The sequence below is a fragment of the Panthera pardus genome, unplaced genomic scaffold (genome assembly GCF_024362965.1).
Source record: "Panthera pardus isolate Hobbes unplaced genomic scaffold, ASM2436296v1 HiC_scaffold_16, whole genome shotgun sequence".
NCBI lineage: Eukaryota > Metazoa > Chordata > Mammalia > Carnivora > Felidae > Panthera > Panthera pardus.
This window is the reverse complement of record NW_026526721.1, coordinates 13,348,387-13,364,714: the sequence shown is the minus strand read 5'-3', so window position 1 is coordinate 13,364,714 and position 16,328 is coordinate 13,348,387. Positions and strand designations below refer to the sequence as shown.

At 47.8% G+C, this 16,328-nt stretch overlaps 1 protein-coding gene across 6 annotated transcripts in view; it reads right to left on the bottom strand.

Annotated features, from left to right (window-relative positions):
- Nucleotides 1-15,177, bottom strand: part of TIAM1 (TIAM Rac1 associated GEF 1) — a 391,533-nt gene extending 376,356 nt beyond the window's left edge. For 4 of the 6 annotated variants that reach the window (XM_053903146.1, XM_053903144.1, XM_053903147.1 and 1 more), the window contains exons 1-2: nt 14,770-15,176; nt 13,023-14,299 (exon numbers count right to left, since the gene is read on the bottom strand). The gene's annotated coding sequence lies outside the window, so the exon portion shown is untranslated. Of the gene's footprint in view, nt 1-13,022; nt 14,300-14,769 lie in introns of all 6 variants that reach the window. The other 2 variants (XM_053903151.1, XM_053903152.1) reach the window with 2 other exon arrangements.
- Between the last annotated feature and the right edge of the window lie 1,151 nt (nt 15,178-16,328).

Genomic DNA, 16,328 nt, shown 5'->3' with positions numbered 1-16,328 from the left:
AAGACCACTGTCTGTGGGGAAAGGATTCTAAAGAAAGGGACACAGTCAACACTGGAAGGTCAGCAACTTTCTAATGACTGGGGGTCTGGGTTCAATCTTTGCCTGAAAGGATCCATCAACAATGGGGCTAATCCTTCCATTGATATTTAATCACTGGGCTTCTTGGCTGCCCCACAGACTTTCTCATCTTTGCTCACTCAGGCCAGAATACACATATTCTTTATTCTTCCCATTGTCCTCATCGAGGAGAGGAGCACTTTGCTATTAATCCCCATGTGTAAGTGGATTATGGAACAAGAAAATATGACTTGGAAGATTAAGTTTCTACTAGCCACCGCCAACCCAAAGATGAATGTGTATTTAATTAATGCAATTTGCTGATCAGAAAAGGAACCCCTCCTCACTGCAAAATCTTTCTAAGTTAGAGAAAACTATGCATAAGAAAGTAAGAATCACCCTTAATCTCAATACTGAAAGATATTTATTGTTGGGATTTTGGCTACACAGAATTTACTATTGGCGCCTGATGTAACTAAGAGAAATACTTTACAATTAAAGGGAAAAAAAGGCATTGATGAGATATTTGGGAAGAATCACTGAGACAGACCAAAAAAATAAAAGGCGGGGGGAGGCGGGGGAAGCCCACGGACTGTCTGGGGAAAATGCAAAAGGCTGAAGCCAGGTAATCAAAAGCCATTAGCCACTTCAACGCTTGCTAGATGTCAGAGATTTCATTCAAATTAAAGGGGGAAATTCAAAGATCTGACTCAGACAGGCTGCTGCAATACTCACGGTATTAAACCATCCAACTTGACTCATGTCCTAATTAAGCTCTCCAGTTCTAAATTCCAGAAAGTAACTTTTCCAAATGGAAAAACTGTACTTTTAATATTTCCTTGAGAGCTTTTCATTTTCCCCCAAATCATGTATGGTTTTCTAGCAACCATAACATAGCAACCAAGATCATATTAAGAGACACTCCTGGAATGAGTCTCCCCAAACCCCTGTAACTCAGCTGTCGTGGCTGCGGGCTGGGCCCCAGAATGTTAGGGGAGCTGGCTCTCTCTGCACCCCTAATAAAGTCCAGGCACTGTAAACTGCTAGATGCTAGTTGCTAGGAGGCCCATAAATTCACTTTTCCTGACTTGGATGGGATTCAGAACTGCTGCATCACAGGCTGCGAAGACAGGGATGACCACAATTAAAATTCAGAGGCTGTCCGTGAGGGATAATGTTAGCCCTTCTCTCTCTAGTAAGCTGTGAACTAGTTCTGGTGTAAAGAATGGGCCATTAACTTAGATCTCTAATGTCTTTGGCAAGAAGAACTCCAAGATCCTAATACCAACCTGCAACAGTCATAAATATGCTCATCTTATTTTAACCCCATTTTCTCGAAGAGAGAGAAGGCCATTTGGGTATTCTTACTCGAAGCGAGTTGAAACCCCACAACAGGCTCCCACAAACCTTTCTCTGAGGCAACTTGGTGGTAGGCAGTCACAGGCCGATTGAATCCCCAAATTAAAGCATTAACTGTCAGGAGGGGGACGGGGAAGGGGGAAGGAAAAACAAAACAAAACAGAGATTGAATATTTTAAATCAATATTAGGAGGTTTTAGTTGTCTTAGGTTGCGGTGAAATGTTAAAGTTCAATTGATATTTATAGATTGAAATGATAATTTCTAATCAGAGATATCAAGATGAGATAATTATTCTAACATTCAAAAAAATTTTCTAAAATGTCACGGTGCATCTCGCACTGTCTTTTTTTTCTAAAAATGTTTGTGACGCTCCATGGACTGCTTAAGAGGTGTGACATTTTAATGATCAGACTACAAATACTTGTCCTCACATAACACTGACCACAGCAGAGTTGAGGGCTAAGGATGAGCCTTTCACGGTATGTTAACAGCAATATTCTGAAGTCATTAAATGGATGATCTTGCCCAAGCAGTGAGGGGCCCAAAACCCCTGAAATGATCCATTTTTTAAAAAAACTTTCTACCCTAAAAAAGATACTTCATTTATTCCAGCTAAAATAATAACCAAAATAATCTGATGCCTCAGATGATTCATTATTAATCTGACAGCTCACTTCCAAATACCTAAAAAACATCAGCTCCTGTTGTAAGTGAAGAAATTTACATATGCGTTCTCTAATGGTATTTGTGTCTTTTGAATGCAGGGTTTCTGGGGGGCGCCTGGGTGGCTCAGTCGGTTGAGCTTCCGACTTTGGCTCAGGTCATGATCTCACAGCTTATGAGTTCAAGGCCCCAGTCGGGCTCTGTGCTGACAGCTGGCAGCTCAGAGCCTGGAGCCTGCTTCGGATTCTGTGTCTCACTTCTCTCTCTGTCCCTCCCCCACTTTTGTTCTGTCTCTATAAAAAATAAATAAACGTAAAGAAAAAAAAAGTTTGAATGCAGGGTTTCTCAACCTCAGCACTACTGACCATGGACCACATAATTCTTTGTTCTATCGGACCGTCCTATGCATCACAGAATGTCAACATCGCTGGCCTCTAGATGCCCGATATCTCCTTATATCTAGATAGATACCAGTATAACCTCCCCAATGTGACAACCAAAAATATCTCCAGATGCTACCAAATGTCCCCTGGCAAGAAAAACTGCCCTCTATTAAGAACCTCTGTCTTCACCTAACACAACAAAAAATATCACTCAGCAGAAATGTAATGCCCAAAAGCTGATACCCAAAGACACCTCACTTTCAAATTACTTTGCAAATATTTCCTGCATGTGCCTTTGCTAAATAAGTAAAATAACTGAATCATATGCACTGAGTTTTTGAAGTAAACAGGCTATTTTTCTTTTTTTTTTTTAATGTCAAATCACAAGGAGCCAAGAATACTCAATGAAGAAAAGACAGTCTCTTCAATAAATGGTGCTGGGAAAACTGGATATTCACATATAAAAGAACAAAACTTGACCCCTACCTTACACCTCTCAAAACTTAAGCTGAAATGTATTAAGGACCTAAATGTAAGACCCAAAGCCATGAAACTCCTAGAAGAAACCACAGGAAGAAAGCTCCCTGACATGAGCCTTGGTAATGATTTTTTGGAAATCATGTCTAAAAACACAAGCAAAAGGGGTGGCTGGCTGGCTCAGTCAGGAGAGCATCTTACTTTTGATCCTGGGATCATGAGTTCAAGCCCCATGTTGGGCATGGAGCCTACTTAAGCAATGATAATGATAATAATAAATAAAAATAAAAACACAAGCAATAAAATCAAAAACAAGTGGGCTTACATCAAACTTGAAACCTACCTACCGAAAGAAACCAACAAAGTGAAAAGACAACCTACAAAAGAGGAAAAAGTATTTGCAAGCCATTTATCCGATAAGAGGTGAGTATCAAAAACATAAAGAACTCCTATAACTCAATAGCAAAAAGCTAAATAACCCAACTTAAAAATGGGCAAAGGACCTGAATACACATTTCTCCAAAGAAGATACATGAATGGCCAACAGGCACATGAAAAGCTGTTCAACACAGTCATCATTAGGGAAACGAAAATCAAAACCAGAGTGAGGTATCACTTCACATGGGTCAGAATGGCCATCATCAAAAAGACAACAGCAGGGCGCCTGGGTGGCTCCGTCCATTGAGTATCTGACTCTTATTTCAGCTCAGGTCATGAGTCATTTTGGCTCAGCGCGTTAGTTCTAGCCCTGCATCAGGTTCCACACTAACAATGCTCAGTACAGAGCCTGCCTGGGATTCTCTCTTTCTCTCTCTGCCCCTCCAGCACCTCGCCCCTTAAAAAAAAAAAAAAAAAAAAAGACAAGAGAGAACAAATGCTGGCCAAGATGTGGGGAAACTGGAATCTTCACACGTTGCTGATAGAAATGTAAAATGGTGCAACCACTTTGAAAACAATCTGTCAGCTCCTCAGAAAATTAAACATAGAATTACCATATGACCTTAGTGATTCCACTCCTAGGTGTTTACCAAAAAAATTCTTAAATGAGTATCCAAACACATATTTGTTACACTGGCGCTCAGAGCAGTAACTATCCACAATAGCCAAAAGGTGGGCTCAATCCCAATGTCCATCAGTCGATGAATGAATAAACGAAATGCGGCATATCCCTACAGTGAAATATTACTAAGCAATAAAAAGGGATTCTGACACATGCTGCAACACAGATGACCCTTGAAAGCATGATGCTAAGCAAAAGAACGTGGACACACAAGGTCACATTTTATATAATTCCATTTACAGGTAATGCCCAGAACAGGCAAATCTACAGACACAGATCCGTAGTCACCAGAGGTGAGAGGGAGGCATGGGGAGAGGAAGTGCATAATAATGAGCACAGGGTTCCTTTTAGGGGTGATGAAAATGTTCCAGAATTGATTATGGAGATAGCTGCACAACTCTATAAATATACCAAAAACCACGGAATTGTACACTTTAAGGAACTAAATTGTATGGCATGTACATTACATGTTAATAAAGCTGTTATAAAACAAAAGCAACCTAGGGGCACCTGGCGGGCTCAGTCGGTACAGCATGTGACTCTCAATCGCAGTGTCGTAAGTTCGAGCCCCGTGTCAGGTGTAGAGATTACTTAAAAATAAAATCTTGGGGCGCCTGGGTGGCGCAGTCGGTTAAGCGTCCGACTTCAGCCAGGTCACGATCTCGCGGTCCGTGAGTTCGAGCCCCGCGTCAGGCTCTGGGCTGACGGCTCGGAGCCTGGAGCCTGTTTCCGATTCTGTGTCTCCCTCTCTCTCTGCCCCTCCCCCGTTCATGCTCTGTCTCTCTCTGTCCCAAAAATAAATTAAAAAAAAAAAAAAAAAAAAGTTGAAAAAAAAAAAATAAAATCTTAACAATATCCAAATTACGGAAAGAGTCTAAATGTCCATCAACTGATAAATGGATAAATAAGATGTGGTATATATACAAAATGGAATACTACTTGGCAATGAGAAAGAATGAAATCATGCCATTTGCAGCAACGTGGATGGAACTGGAAGGTATAATGCTAAGTGAAGTAAGTCAGTCAGAGAAGGACAAACACCATATGTTTTCACTTATATGTGGATGTTGAGAAACTTAACAGAAGAGCATGAGGGAGGGGAAGGGGAAAAAAGTAGTTACAAACAGAGAAGGAGGAAGGAGAACCATAAGAGACTCTTAAATACAGAAAACAAACTGAGGGTTAATGGGGGTGTGGGAGAGAGGAGAAAATGGGTGATGGGCAATGAGGAGGGCACTTGTTGGGATGAGCACTGGGTGTTGTATGTAAGCAATGAACCATGGGAATCTACCCCCAAAAGCAAGAGCACCCTGTCTACACTGTATGTTAGCCAACTTGACAATAAATTTATTTAAATAATTTATTAATATATTAAATAAATATATTTAAATAATAATAAAATCTTACAAAAAAAAAAAAGGCAATCTATAGACAAGGCATAGAAGACTTAATCATGCTTACAGAACACAGTCTTAAAACCCTGGTGGTGACAGAAGCTGGGGGTGTAAGGTGGAGAGGGGAGAGCTGAGAGGAAAGACAGATTCAGACACCGATATTCTTATTTTACAAAGGGGAGGTTAAATGTCACAGTCTTCGGTTGACAAAACTAAATGAGAGGTCTATGTAAGTAACAAAGAATGAAGACTAATCAATATAAGAACTATAAATATCACCAGCAAAAATCTGGAGAAGGAAGGAGGTGAGAAAGAAGTAGCCTAATTGTCCTTCATCATAACAGGAAGCCGATAAATAAAAGTGGTAGAAGCATATTATTTAGAGATACAAAGACAACCACCAAAAGAACAAAAAACAAAAATGAACAAAAGTGATCATTTCAGGAGAGTACAGAGTGGGCGGGAATAGAAAAGGCATGGGAACAAAAACACGTTTCACGTAAGCTTGCCCGCTAGGAGTTTGCTAATGCTATATGGAATTATTATTACTTCACACCCTGTTTTTAGAAAGAAATCAAACTTGGCATTACTTGAGATTAAGAATATGGATGAAATAAGAATATACCTTGATGGCAGGAAAAATATTAAACCCGATCATCACCACTGAGTAAAACTGTGATTGAAATCTAACCGAGCAGCAATCTCTGTTTCGCTGTCCTGCCTTCCCCTCCTTGCGGTGTATCCAGTAAACTTCTATCCCCTTTAAAAATAAATAAGTAAATATATTTGAGCAAAATAAGCAAATATATTTGAGCAAAATTGACTCAAGTTTTACAGCCAGAGACTGCATCCATATTAAGGCAAACCTGGAAATATATGTCAGATCTTTAAGGGACCAAGAAACATGCACAAAGCCTCTACTCTCTGCATGGCAGACAGATGGTTAAGAATCCTCACGCGGGTCAGGGCACGGGTGGCAAGAATATTCAAAAGACCTAATCACTGTGGGAGCCAAAGGGCATTTCAGATGAAAGAAAGTGCATATGGCATTCTCTCCCTCACAACGGACCCCTGTTTAAACACACATTAAAAATGAAAGGCCGAGGGGCACCTGGGTGGCTCAGACAGTTAAGCATCCCATCTTGACGTGGGTTCGAGCCTCACACTGGGCTCTGTGCTGACAGCTCAGAGCCTGGATCCTGCATCGGATTCTGTGTCTCCCTCTCTCTCTCTCTCTCTCCCCCTCCCCACTCACACTCTCTCTCAAAAATAAATAAACATTAAAAAAAAAAAACCACGAAAGGGGGAAGGTGAACACTGCTCAGCACCAAAACCCAGCAGAATTTGCCACCGGGGAAGTACCACACTCAGTTATTTAAAACCTCATCACAGTTACAACTCTGACACCTGGGACATGATTCTGGACAGCTAAACTAGGACGCTTCTGAGAGTGTCCCATGGTAAAACTGATCATTACGCTAGGCAGTGAGCACGAAGGAGTGTCCCAGAGTGCTTGGGGCCTCACAGGCATGGAAAGGGGCTCCGCGGGCACCAGAACCTAGGGGCCCCTCCAAGTCCCCGCCATCCCTGTGCCATGGAAAGACCTAGAGATGCACATTTTGCAAAAAAAAAAAAAAAAGGCAAACACTAACACATTGCCTCGGTTTGGGTCAGGCTCCCTTTAAGTCCAAAAAACCTAAAATCCACATACAGAGCTCACGGCAGAGTGATCCCACAGCTCTGGGCCTCTCAAACACTGCCCAAAAGGCAAGTCGCCCTGACTAAATGAGTTCCAGAGGCTCCCAGAGCTTCCTGCTGGAAATCTTCATTTGGCCGCAATTCAGTCAATGCTCTCCACCCAGCCCAGGTGAGGAGGCTGTGTCAGATGAGATCGTGTTCCGGGGACAGGGGATAAGGGACATGAAGAAGCCCTGAGATGGTGAGGCTTTGGGCTGGAATCCTAAAGACGTGGGAGGCCTCCACGGTGGCAAGGGGAGGCAAGGAAGACCCCCTCCCTCAGGGCCCCTCAGACTCAACCTGAGGCAGACATCAGGCCCGCCCCACCCCCTCTTCTGAAGGGCAAAGGGTAGAAAATCCCATGGACCCCATTTCCGTGGTGGACAATTCCACAGGGAGAATTCCCAGACCCATTCTCAGACCCTAACCTCCCCCTCCCCCAGGGTTGACCTGGGGGCTTATCCAGGGCCATTATCACCTCTGCAGAGGGCAGAGGAAACTAGAAACAGGCACCAGAATTGATCTATATTTACAAGGTTAGCAGCTCCCAGTGGAGCAGGAGGAAGAGGAAGAGGAGGAAGAGGAGGGGGAGGAGGAGGGGGGGGAGGGAAGGGGAGGGGAGGGGAGGGGGAGGGGAGGGGGAGGGTGGGTGGGCAGACAGAAGCGCTCTGGGCTGGAGGCAGCCATTGCAAAGACAGGTTCCTTCTGCAGGATTTCCTGTCTCCTCCGTGGACACAGAGAACAGTGTTTGGGGTTTTTAAGGAAAAGCAACTGAACTTCCAGAACCTAATCTCTCATCCCCTCCCCCCACCCATCCCAAGCCAAGCTGGGGCACCCAGATCCACAGTCTTCCAACCAGTTAATTCCTCACACATCTGTATACTGATCTGTAGGTCTTTATATAAAATCATGTTCTTTGGGGGGCAGATGATGCAGTTAAATAATACAAGAGGCTTTTTTAAAAACCCTTCTCGTTCATAAAGTCAAAGCGGCCCTGGCCAGAAAAACATGCAATATCTTTCATATCATACTTTGGTTTTCCCAGGGGGCTGCAAAACACTAGGACCCCCATTCCCCCAACTACACCCAAGTGTCCCTTTATGGAAAGAAACTTTGTGACAGCACTAAAACTCAAAGGGCCTTGGCCGACTCAGAAACTGAGGATGCACTCAGCTGAAAGAACCTTCCTCCCACAGAGCTGTTCCCTGAGTCACCACTCTGTTAAACGTCCTTTGAAGACACACAATTGACCAGCTCTCAGATCATGGCAGTATTGTGCACCACCCCCCCAACACTTTTGCTACCATTTCAAGCAACTGAGACCCCACTTGTAGATGAATGCAAGCCTCTGAGCTCAGGCTCAGTCCACGAGGAAGGAACCTCTTCACCTAGCAAAAGAGCTCCAAGGTCTTCTAGAAGAATCTCACAAGAACACAGGAGGAATCTTCGCATAACCACAGTCTAGACCTTTATGAATTTCTTAACGAGGTCCCTGGAGACCCAGAACAGTGAAAGTCTTATGCTGGAGGGATGTGGAGGAAGGTACAGGAGATTGGGAAGGGGATAGAAGGGAAAAACCCACCTAACTAGTAATATCTGGTACCTTTCACACTAGACCATTGTTTTCAAAACATTCTGTTCCTGGCTGAGTACTGCTTAATTTGAGTGCCTCTTTTATTCAAGTTTTTTTCATTTTTCTAAATAAGTGATTTGGCCTACAATGATGAGAGATAACTTTTTTTTTTAATGCATTTATTTATTGGGGGGGGGGGGCGCAGAGAAAGAGGGAGAGAAGGAATACCAAGCAGACTCTTTCTCCTGGCGCTCGAACTCCTGGAGCAAACCGTGACACCATGACCTGAGCCAAAATCAAGAGTCTGATGCTTAACCGACTGGGCCACCCAGGGACCCCAAGAGAGAACTTTTCTTTAAATACAGGGGTCGTTACCTAAATAAAACTGAATATTTAGGCATGAACTGACCTCTAGTTTGGAACTGTTAAACAAACAAACAAACAAACAAACAAGACACAGAAAAGTGTTGCTGAGGCCTGTTTTTTCTGGTCCTGTATTGAGAAAAATCAAACAAAAAGACAGACATACACAGGAACATATACTCTACCCATCTGCTTAATTTGGAAAGGAAAATTAAATGCACACATGTACAGTATACACACACATGCACACACACAACTCCCGTGGAACAGTGTTTAGGATACAGGAGTCCAATGACCGGAGACAGTGAAAATGAGGATCTTTCTCCACTGTAAGCCTGCACCTGTGGGGTTCAGGAATCTGTCCATCTCCCACAGGAACCAAATTCTCTTTCAGCCTTCCCACCTTTGCCCCTCCTGCACTCGCAAACAGCAGAAGCCCCTGCCTTCGCGGACTTCGATTTGAGGTTTCAATGGGATCCCTGTGTTCTCACCTGCCTTCTCGCTTGGGAAAGCACAGGCTTGAACTTCCCATTTATTAAAGTGCAGTCTCACAAACCCTTCTCCTGCAGACAGTAAGCTCCTTGTGGAGAGGAAAGAACCAAGTGTTCACAACCAGCACACCCAGTAGGCCCTCAGCAAGGCTCTGGGGAAGAGATTTCCGGCCAGGCGCTGCGGAAAGCCTGGGGTTCAGTGAGCCGCCCCAACTGCAGGAATTTTGACCAGGAGGAGACTGGGCCAGGCGGGGAGGGGAGGAGAGGGAAGCTGGGAGGGAGAACTACAGGGGAAAAGGAGAGGAAGTCTTTGTCCCTGCTCCTTGCAGGAGCATTAGAGAGGAGTTAAATTGTCAGCTAATGAGATTTCCTAACCACGTGCTCCCTTTTAAGTATAGGCCCCCAATTGATTTGATCCCCAGCAGGGGGCACAGCTGCCTTTCAGCATCCCTAAGGGCCAGAGAATTCCCAGAACAAGTGCAGGAAGGCTCGGAATCATGGCTAGGAGAACTTTAAATAGGTTATCTCGTACATTAATTGAGACCTAGCAATAACACCACTGGCCCCTCTGTTTGCAGGAGTCAGCCACCCCTTGGGGTGACTGAGGCAGGCCTGGGGAGCAGAACGGGGTCGGGAGCATTCTCTGTGGGCTTCTGCACCCACTGGACAGACTTGGGTTCCAGTCACTCACCTAGTTTCTGTCTGTCCATTGGCTTTTGGGGGCCAGTTAAGACCCCTGAGGTCAGGGCACATGGGTGGCTCAGTCGGTCAAGCGTTGGACTCTTGGTTTCAGCCCAGCTCAAGACGATCTCACAGTTCGAGGGTTCGAGCCCAGCACTGGGTTCCACACTGACAGTGCAGAGCCTGCTTGAGATTCTCTCTCCCTCTCTCTACCCCTCCCCCACTCACTTTGTCTCTCTCTCTCTCTCTCTCAAAATAAATAAATAAGCTTAAAAAAAAAAAAAAAAAAAAAAGACCTCTGAGGTTGACATTCAAAGAATATGTTATTGGACCTAACCCAGTAATTTGCCCCAACCAGCAAAAGGGGGTTGAAACTGGAAACACTTTTTCAATAATATCCTATGTTGTAGCCAAGTCTGAGATTGTGTCTCTTAAACTATCTGATTATGAGCTGTACAGGAGTTTTTCTTGGTTTTGTTTTTGTTTTTCCTGTATGAAACTGGCTTCTCTCTTAACCTTAAAAAAAAAAATAGCCATGTGGGGCTGGTGGAGCTGAGGAAAAACAAGTCAAAACACATTGACGGCATTTTGAAGATATTCAATGAAATCAATTCTCCCTTTCGACCTTCCTTAGTTAGTCAACAGCATGCACCTTTAGTTTATTTCTCCTTTATTCAAAGATAATTACTTAGCAACTTTGGTGTTTACCACTCAAAAACAACCTCCTTGGCGGGGCTCTTCATTATGGGGTACAACAGAGCATATTCTAGAAACCAGAGATTTACTAAACTTCTGCCACAAGACACAGCTCAAATTTCACTTCTACCAGGAAGTGTTCTCTCCCGGCCTCCAGGTATCTCTTTGTTCAAACCTCCCTCCATCCGGGTCCTAATCACTTTGCACAGTGGCCATTGGTTCATGGGGCAACCGCTTCCCACCTGGACAAGTCTCCCTCCTCCAAACCCAGGCCTGGGCCTCTGCATAGCCTTAAAGGAAGAAGGAAGAAAGAAGAAACAACTAAAACCTAATGGAAATTCAAACACATAAAATGGAGCTGGAAGCGATTAGATAACTATAATTAAACCTAAGGCCAAGTAAAACAAGCCCTGTTAGAAGCTGAAAGCAGTCTTCAAGCTTTCTAAAATAAAATAGGAGCCAGGGAAGTGGAAAATAAGAAAAGGGGGAAAGACACAGGCTAGCTATATCCTCTAGAATAGACTCCCTCTAACTGGGAAACACCATTCCAGTGTTTCATCTGTGACAGTTGCTGTGCTAAAACTAGGGGTTTTTAACTGTCGTTTAAAACCCGCCACAAATGGGAATACACGTTATTCCCACTTTACAGACTCGGAAACTGAGTAGCTCAGCCTAGATCACTCAGCTTGTGAGTGACACTGAGCAGATACGGGAACCCGAGTCTGTCCGACCTCTGCGCCCAGGCTCTCAACCTCTGCTCCAGTTCAAACTGTGCACCAAGTCAGCACGCTCGGGTAACCCGATCGCTACCGCTCGGACTCAAGGATGCCCCACAGCTGCTCTGCGGGACCGCGTGGGTACCATTAAAAGCGGGCATGGATTGGCCAGCGTCCCCAAGGGCTCGCGCGCGTCCTTCAAGACTTGGCAGCACGCAGGAAAAGGCAGGCTCGGAATTAACCTGGGCTGATCCGGAGGCAAGGCCAGAGGATGCTACTGGAAGGGAGGTGAGCTTGGCTCGGTCAGCGCCCCGACGGCCGTCAATCTGAGAGGACCCCTGGCAGGGACAAGGCTCCTCTGGGTGCACAGGGCCTGGGGGCCGCCGTGCGCGGCAGGGACTGGGCGCGAAGGCGCCGTCTAGTCGTCTTTTCCCTGCAGCATCTCTCCAGGAGGCCGGGGGAGGGGGCGTCACCTGACAGCACGCACCAACTTCTCCCAGCTCGGAGGGGGCGCGTGGCGGCAGCCTCCGGCCGGGGAAGCGCAGCGCGCGGCTCTCGCCCAATGGCGAGGTCTGTAAACAAAAGCGGGCCCCACGCGGGTCCCCCAAAGGGCGGTGAGCTGCGCAGCGCAGCACGACCCTAGCGGCAGAGCCCGCGAGAGAGCGAGGCGGGGTCGGGATCGGGAGCCGGGAGTCCTCGCACAGCCCCCGGGATCCCGCACCCGGACCAGTCATTGTCTGCGCGCGCGCAGAAGGCCGTTTTAAATGCCTCCTCCCAGGTTAGCCACGGGTCCCCGGCCCGGTGTGCCGGCCCCCAGGCTCTCCGTCCCGCGTGTCCGGCCCTGAGCGCTGCACGGATCGCCAAGGTGAGAGCCGACAACGTCGCCGAAAACCCAGGCCTGGAGGTGCCCAAGTCAGGGACGGAGACACACACACATACACACACGCGCACGCACACGCACGCCCTCCCCGAAGTTGATAAAAATCAGCCGACAAATACAAAGTGCCGCCGCCGCCGCAGGTCAGCGCCGACCTCCTGCTGCCGAGAAGACCGAATGCCAACGCCTGGACACTGTCACTTTCATTCGGCACCGGGCACCTGGGCGCCGCTGGCTCGTCCCCCTCCCGACTGCTCCCTCGCGCGAGGGGTTTCCTCTAGCTTACCCTCGCCAGCTCCTCACCTTCCAAGTGTGTGAACGCGAAAACAATACGAGTAAAACCCAATCGGGGGGAGCTAGGACCCGCCGGGAGCCCCAGTGTGCGGGAGACGGGGGTCAGGACGTGCCCGACACGGGCAGAGCGGCTCCGGGCATCCTCACCCCGATTCCTCGGGGCGGCTTCGGACAGCCGGCACAGGCCCGCGGTACTCACCCGCGACGCTCGTCCCGGATATCCGCGACGCCGCCGGGGACAATGCGGGGACGCCGGGCTCCTGGGGCTGCGGGCGCCGAGGCGTTCGCGGCGCTGCAGAGCTGCGCGCCCGACGGCGGCGGCGCTGCTCGGCCCGGCCGCACTCCGGCCCGCTCGCCGTCTGCCAATGGGAGCTGTCAGGGCGCCTCTGCCGGCGGCCTTGTGGGCGGGGCCACGAGAACCCGTGGGAAACGGAGCTCCGATTGGGCCGCCTGACAATCGCTCCGCCTCCAGGCGGCCAATCGGAGGCGGCGGATACAGGAGCGGGGCGTTCGGAGTTGGGCTGAAGAGTGACAACAGGAGCACGCTGGGTACCCGGGCTGCATCCCGGCCGGTGGCGCCAAGCTGGAAGGATGCAGGCGCCGCGCGCTCCGGCGCTGCCACCCCACGAGGGTCTGGCAGCGCGGCCTTGGGAGAGCGGGGGAAGGTAGCAGAGGCGCGGCGGGCTGGGGAACCGCGAGGGAGCCCCTAACAAAGCAGCTTTGGGAGGGCCGAGCGGCCTCCGCCTCCTCCGGCTATAGGTCGACGAAGCTGCCTGTCACTCTGCATAGGTGGAGGTGGCCAATGACGTACAGAGAAGGAGCTCGAGTTGGCGCGCGCGCGCGGCTCGGCATCAGTGGGATTGGTCGGAGGTAAAGGATTTTCCTGCCACCTAAGGCTGAGAGGAAAGGGGAAAGGAACGGGGAAGGGGAAGAGCCAGAAAACGTACCTGGGACACGTGGTCTGGCTTGGGAGGCGTGTGTCTGGCTCTAGGGGGAGACAGGAACTTTTTTACGAGGCAGAAAAACCCTAACGTAATGCCTCCCTGTGGATGCTGGGGGATGTTAGCGCTAACCGAGCTCCAGGTGGGGCACCGTGGCCTGAACGGAATCCTGGGGAGCCCTCGACTCCCCGGGATGACCCACCTTGCCCAGCGAGTGAACTTAAAATCACAGCGTGGGGCTTGGGCCTTAACATGCACCCACTGGGCAGAGTACGTGACTCGGGCTAGGTTCACACGGACCTCCTGCTGCCTTCTGTAAAATCCGGAAACGACCCTGGCAGTTTACCTTTCGCGAGGTTCCGAGCGACACCGAAGCCGGGACGCTGACGGTGGAGACTCTAACGAAGCTTTCCCCACGCCGGGCCAGTGCTTCCTCCTCACCTTAAGAGCCTTGGACTTCACCATTAAGAACAAAGGCTGGGGAGAATATTCTTTACAGCCCGAGGGGTGGGAAGACCTGGGCTCCCGAGGTTATCTGATTGAAAACAAAAGGAACCGCAAAAGGAATTGCCAGTGGCCTAGAGGGTAAACCTGAACTGGAAAACGAAAAATCATCCTTGACTTCCCCCTCCTCCTTCTCTTCTTGCCTGCCTCCCAAATCCATGCCCTCCTCCAGGTTTTTTCTCACCCGACCACAGGTCTTTCTGCCCCCACCCTCTTGAAATCTATTCTCCCCTCTGCGGAATCATCCTTCTAAACTGAAAAATCGTATTTTGCGCCCTCACCGTTGGGTTCTTCCCTTTCCCCAGAATACCCTCCCCTCCCTCACTTAACAGCTCCTACCCATTCTTCAGAACCCAGTTTTGCAGGCAATACATTCATGCAGTAGACATTTGCCGAATTCCAGCAGTACAGCAGTCTTGTAGACACTGGAAACCTCCTGTATCGTCAAACTTAGAGACCCACACCCCCCACCCCCACGCTCCTACTCCCTCCTTGTATTACCTGGGCTGAAATTGCCAGTTAAGTATGTCCTCCGCCACCAGCACAGAACTCCATTCCATCCAGAATCTTCTCTGTCTTGTCCTCTGCTGTTTCCCAGTGCCTAGCACAATACTTGATATATTTGGGGCACTCAAAAATATTCAGTCAATAAATATAGACGAGCTATAATTAGAGGTAAGAGCTTTGAAGATTTGAAGTGCTTCTAAAGCATCAGTTTTGAGAAGTAGAGTTAGGATAGTAGATGGAAGAGGGGTATGTCCGCCAGATGCCATGATGGGTGTTGCAGGGAGGTTTCTGAGTGAAGTTTGTGAGATTTTCCAAGACACCCTTTCAAAAAACTACCTTCATCTCAGCGAATACCTTGCCCAGGCTTCTCAATGGAGAATCATTCTTGGGTGAAGCTTTTCATCCCAGGAGAAAGAGCAATTTCTTTTCTTTTCTTTTCTTTTTTTAATGTTTATTTTTGAGAGAGAGAGAGCCCAAGCAGGGGAGGGGCAGAGAGAGGAAGAGATAAGACAGAATCTGAAGCAGGCTCTGGGCTCTGGGCTGTCAGTACAGAGCCCAACACAAGGCTCGAACTCAGGAGCCCTGAGATTATGACCTGAGCTGAAGTCTATGCTTAACCGACTGAGCCACCCAGGTACCCCAAGAGCATTTAAGTGGTTACAAGCCATCATATTGGAAGGGGAGGGGGGGGAATACACACACACACACACACACGTACTTATGAGCTCAGCGTTTTCCCCAAAGTATGTTCAAAAGTGCATTTGGCTATTCTCTGGAGCCAGACTGCCTACTCTCAAATCATAGCCCATCATTTTCTAGCTGTGACCTTGGGCAAGTTACCTCAGATCCCTGTGCCTCGGTTTGCCCATCTTTATAAAGGAGATGACAACAGTCCCCACTATATAAGGTTGGTATCGGGATGAATGAGTTAGTATCAGTCATGAGCTTAGAAGAGTGCTTGGCATATGGTAACATTAAAGAATGTTCATTAAATAAACGTCTTCCACTGGAGACACATGTGGCGGGACCTGCTGAAGCCACCCGTTTCAGTGACAGGCTACTACATTTAGGCTTTCCTGGGAGTAAGCAGTTGGATTTCTCGTCTCTGCCTCACTCCCGGCTGCTACCTGTTGTTAAGGACGTACCACTGTTGCCAGGTGAACTTCAGATTAATCCTGAGTGGCCATCTCATAGCCTTGGGCATAGCTCTTGCTGCTCCCAAGAAATCTGAAAAGCAGTTAAGAGAACTCAGGAGTTAGACTGGCTGATTTGAACCCAAGCTCCACCAGCTCTGAAGCCTTGAGCAGGTTACTTAATCTTTTGTAAGCCTCACTTTCTCATTCTATAAAATAGAAGTAACCCCCTAACCCATAAGGATGTTGAGGGACTTTAAAAAAAGGTCACACACAGGGGCGCCTGGATGTTTCAGCTGGTTAAACGACTGACTCTTGATTTCAGCTCAGATCATGATCTCACGGTTCGTGGAGTCGAGCCCCAGGTCAGGCTCTGTGCAGACAGTGCAGAACCCATTTGGGATTCTTTCTCTGCCCCTC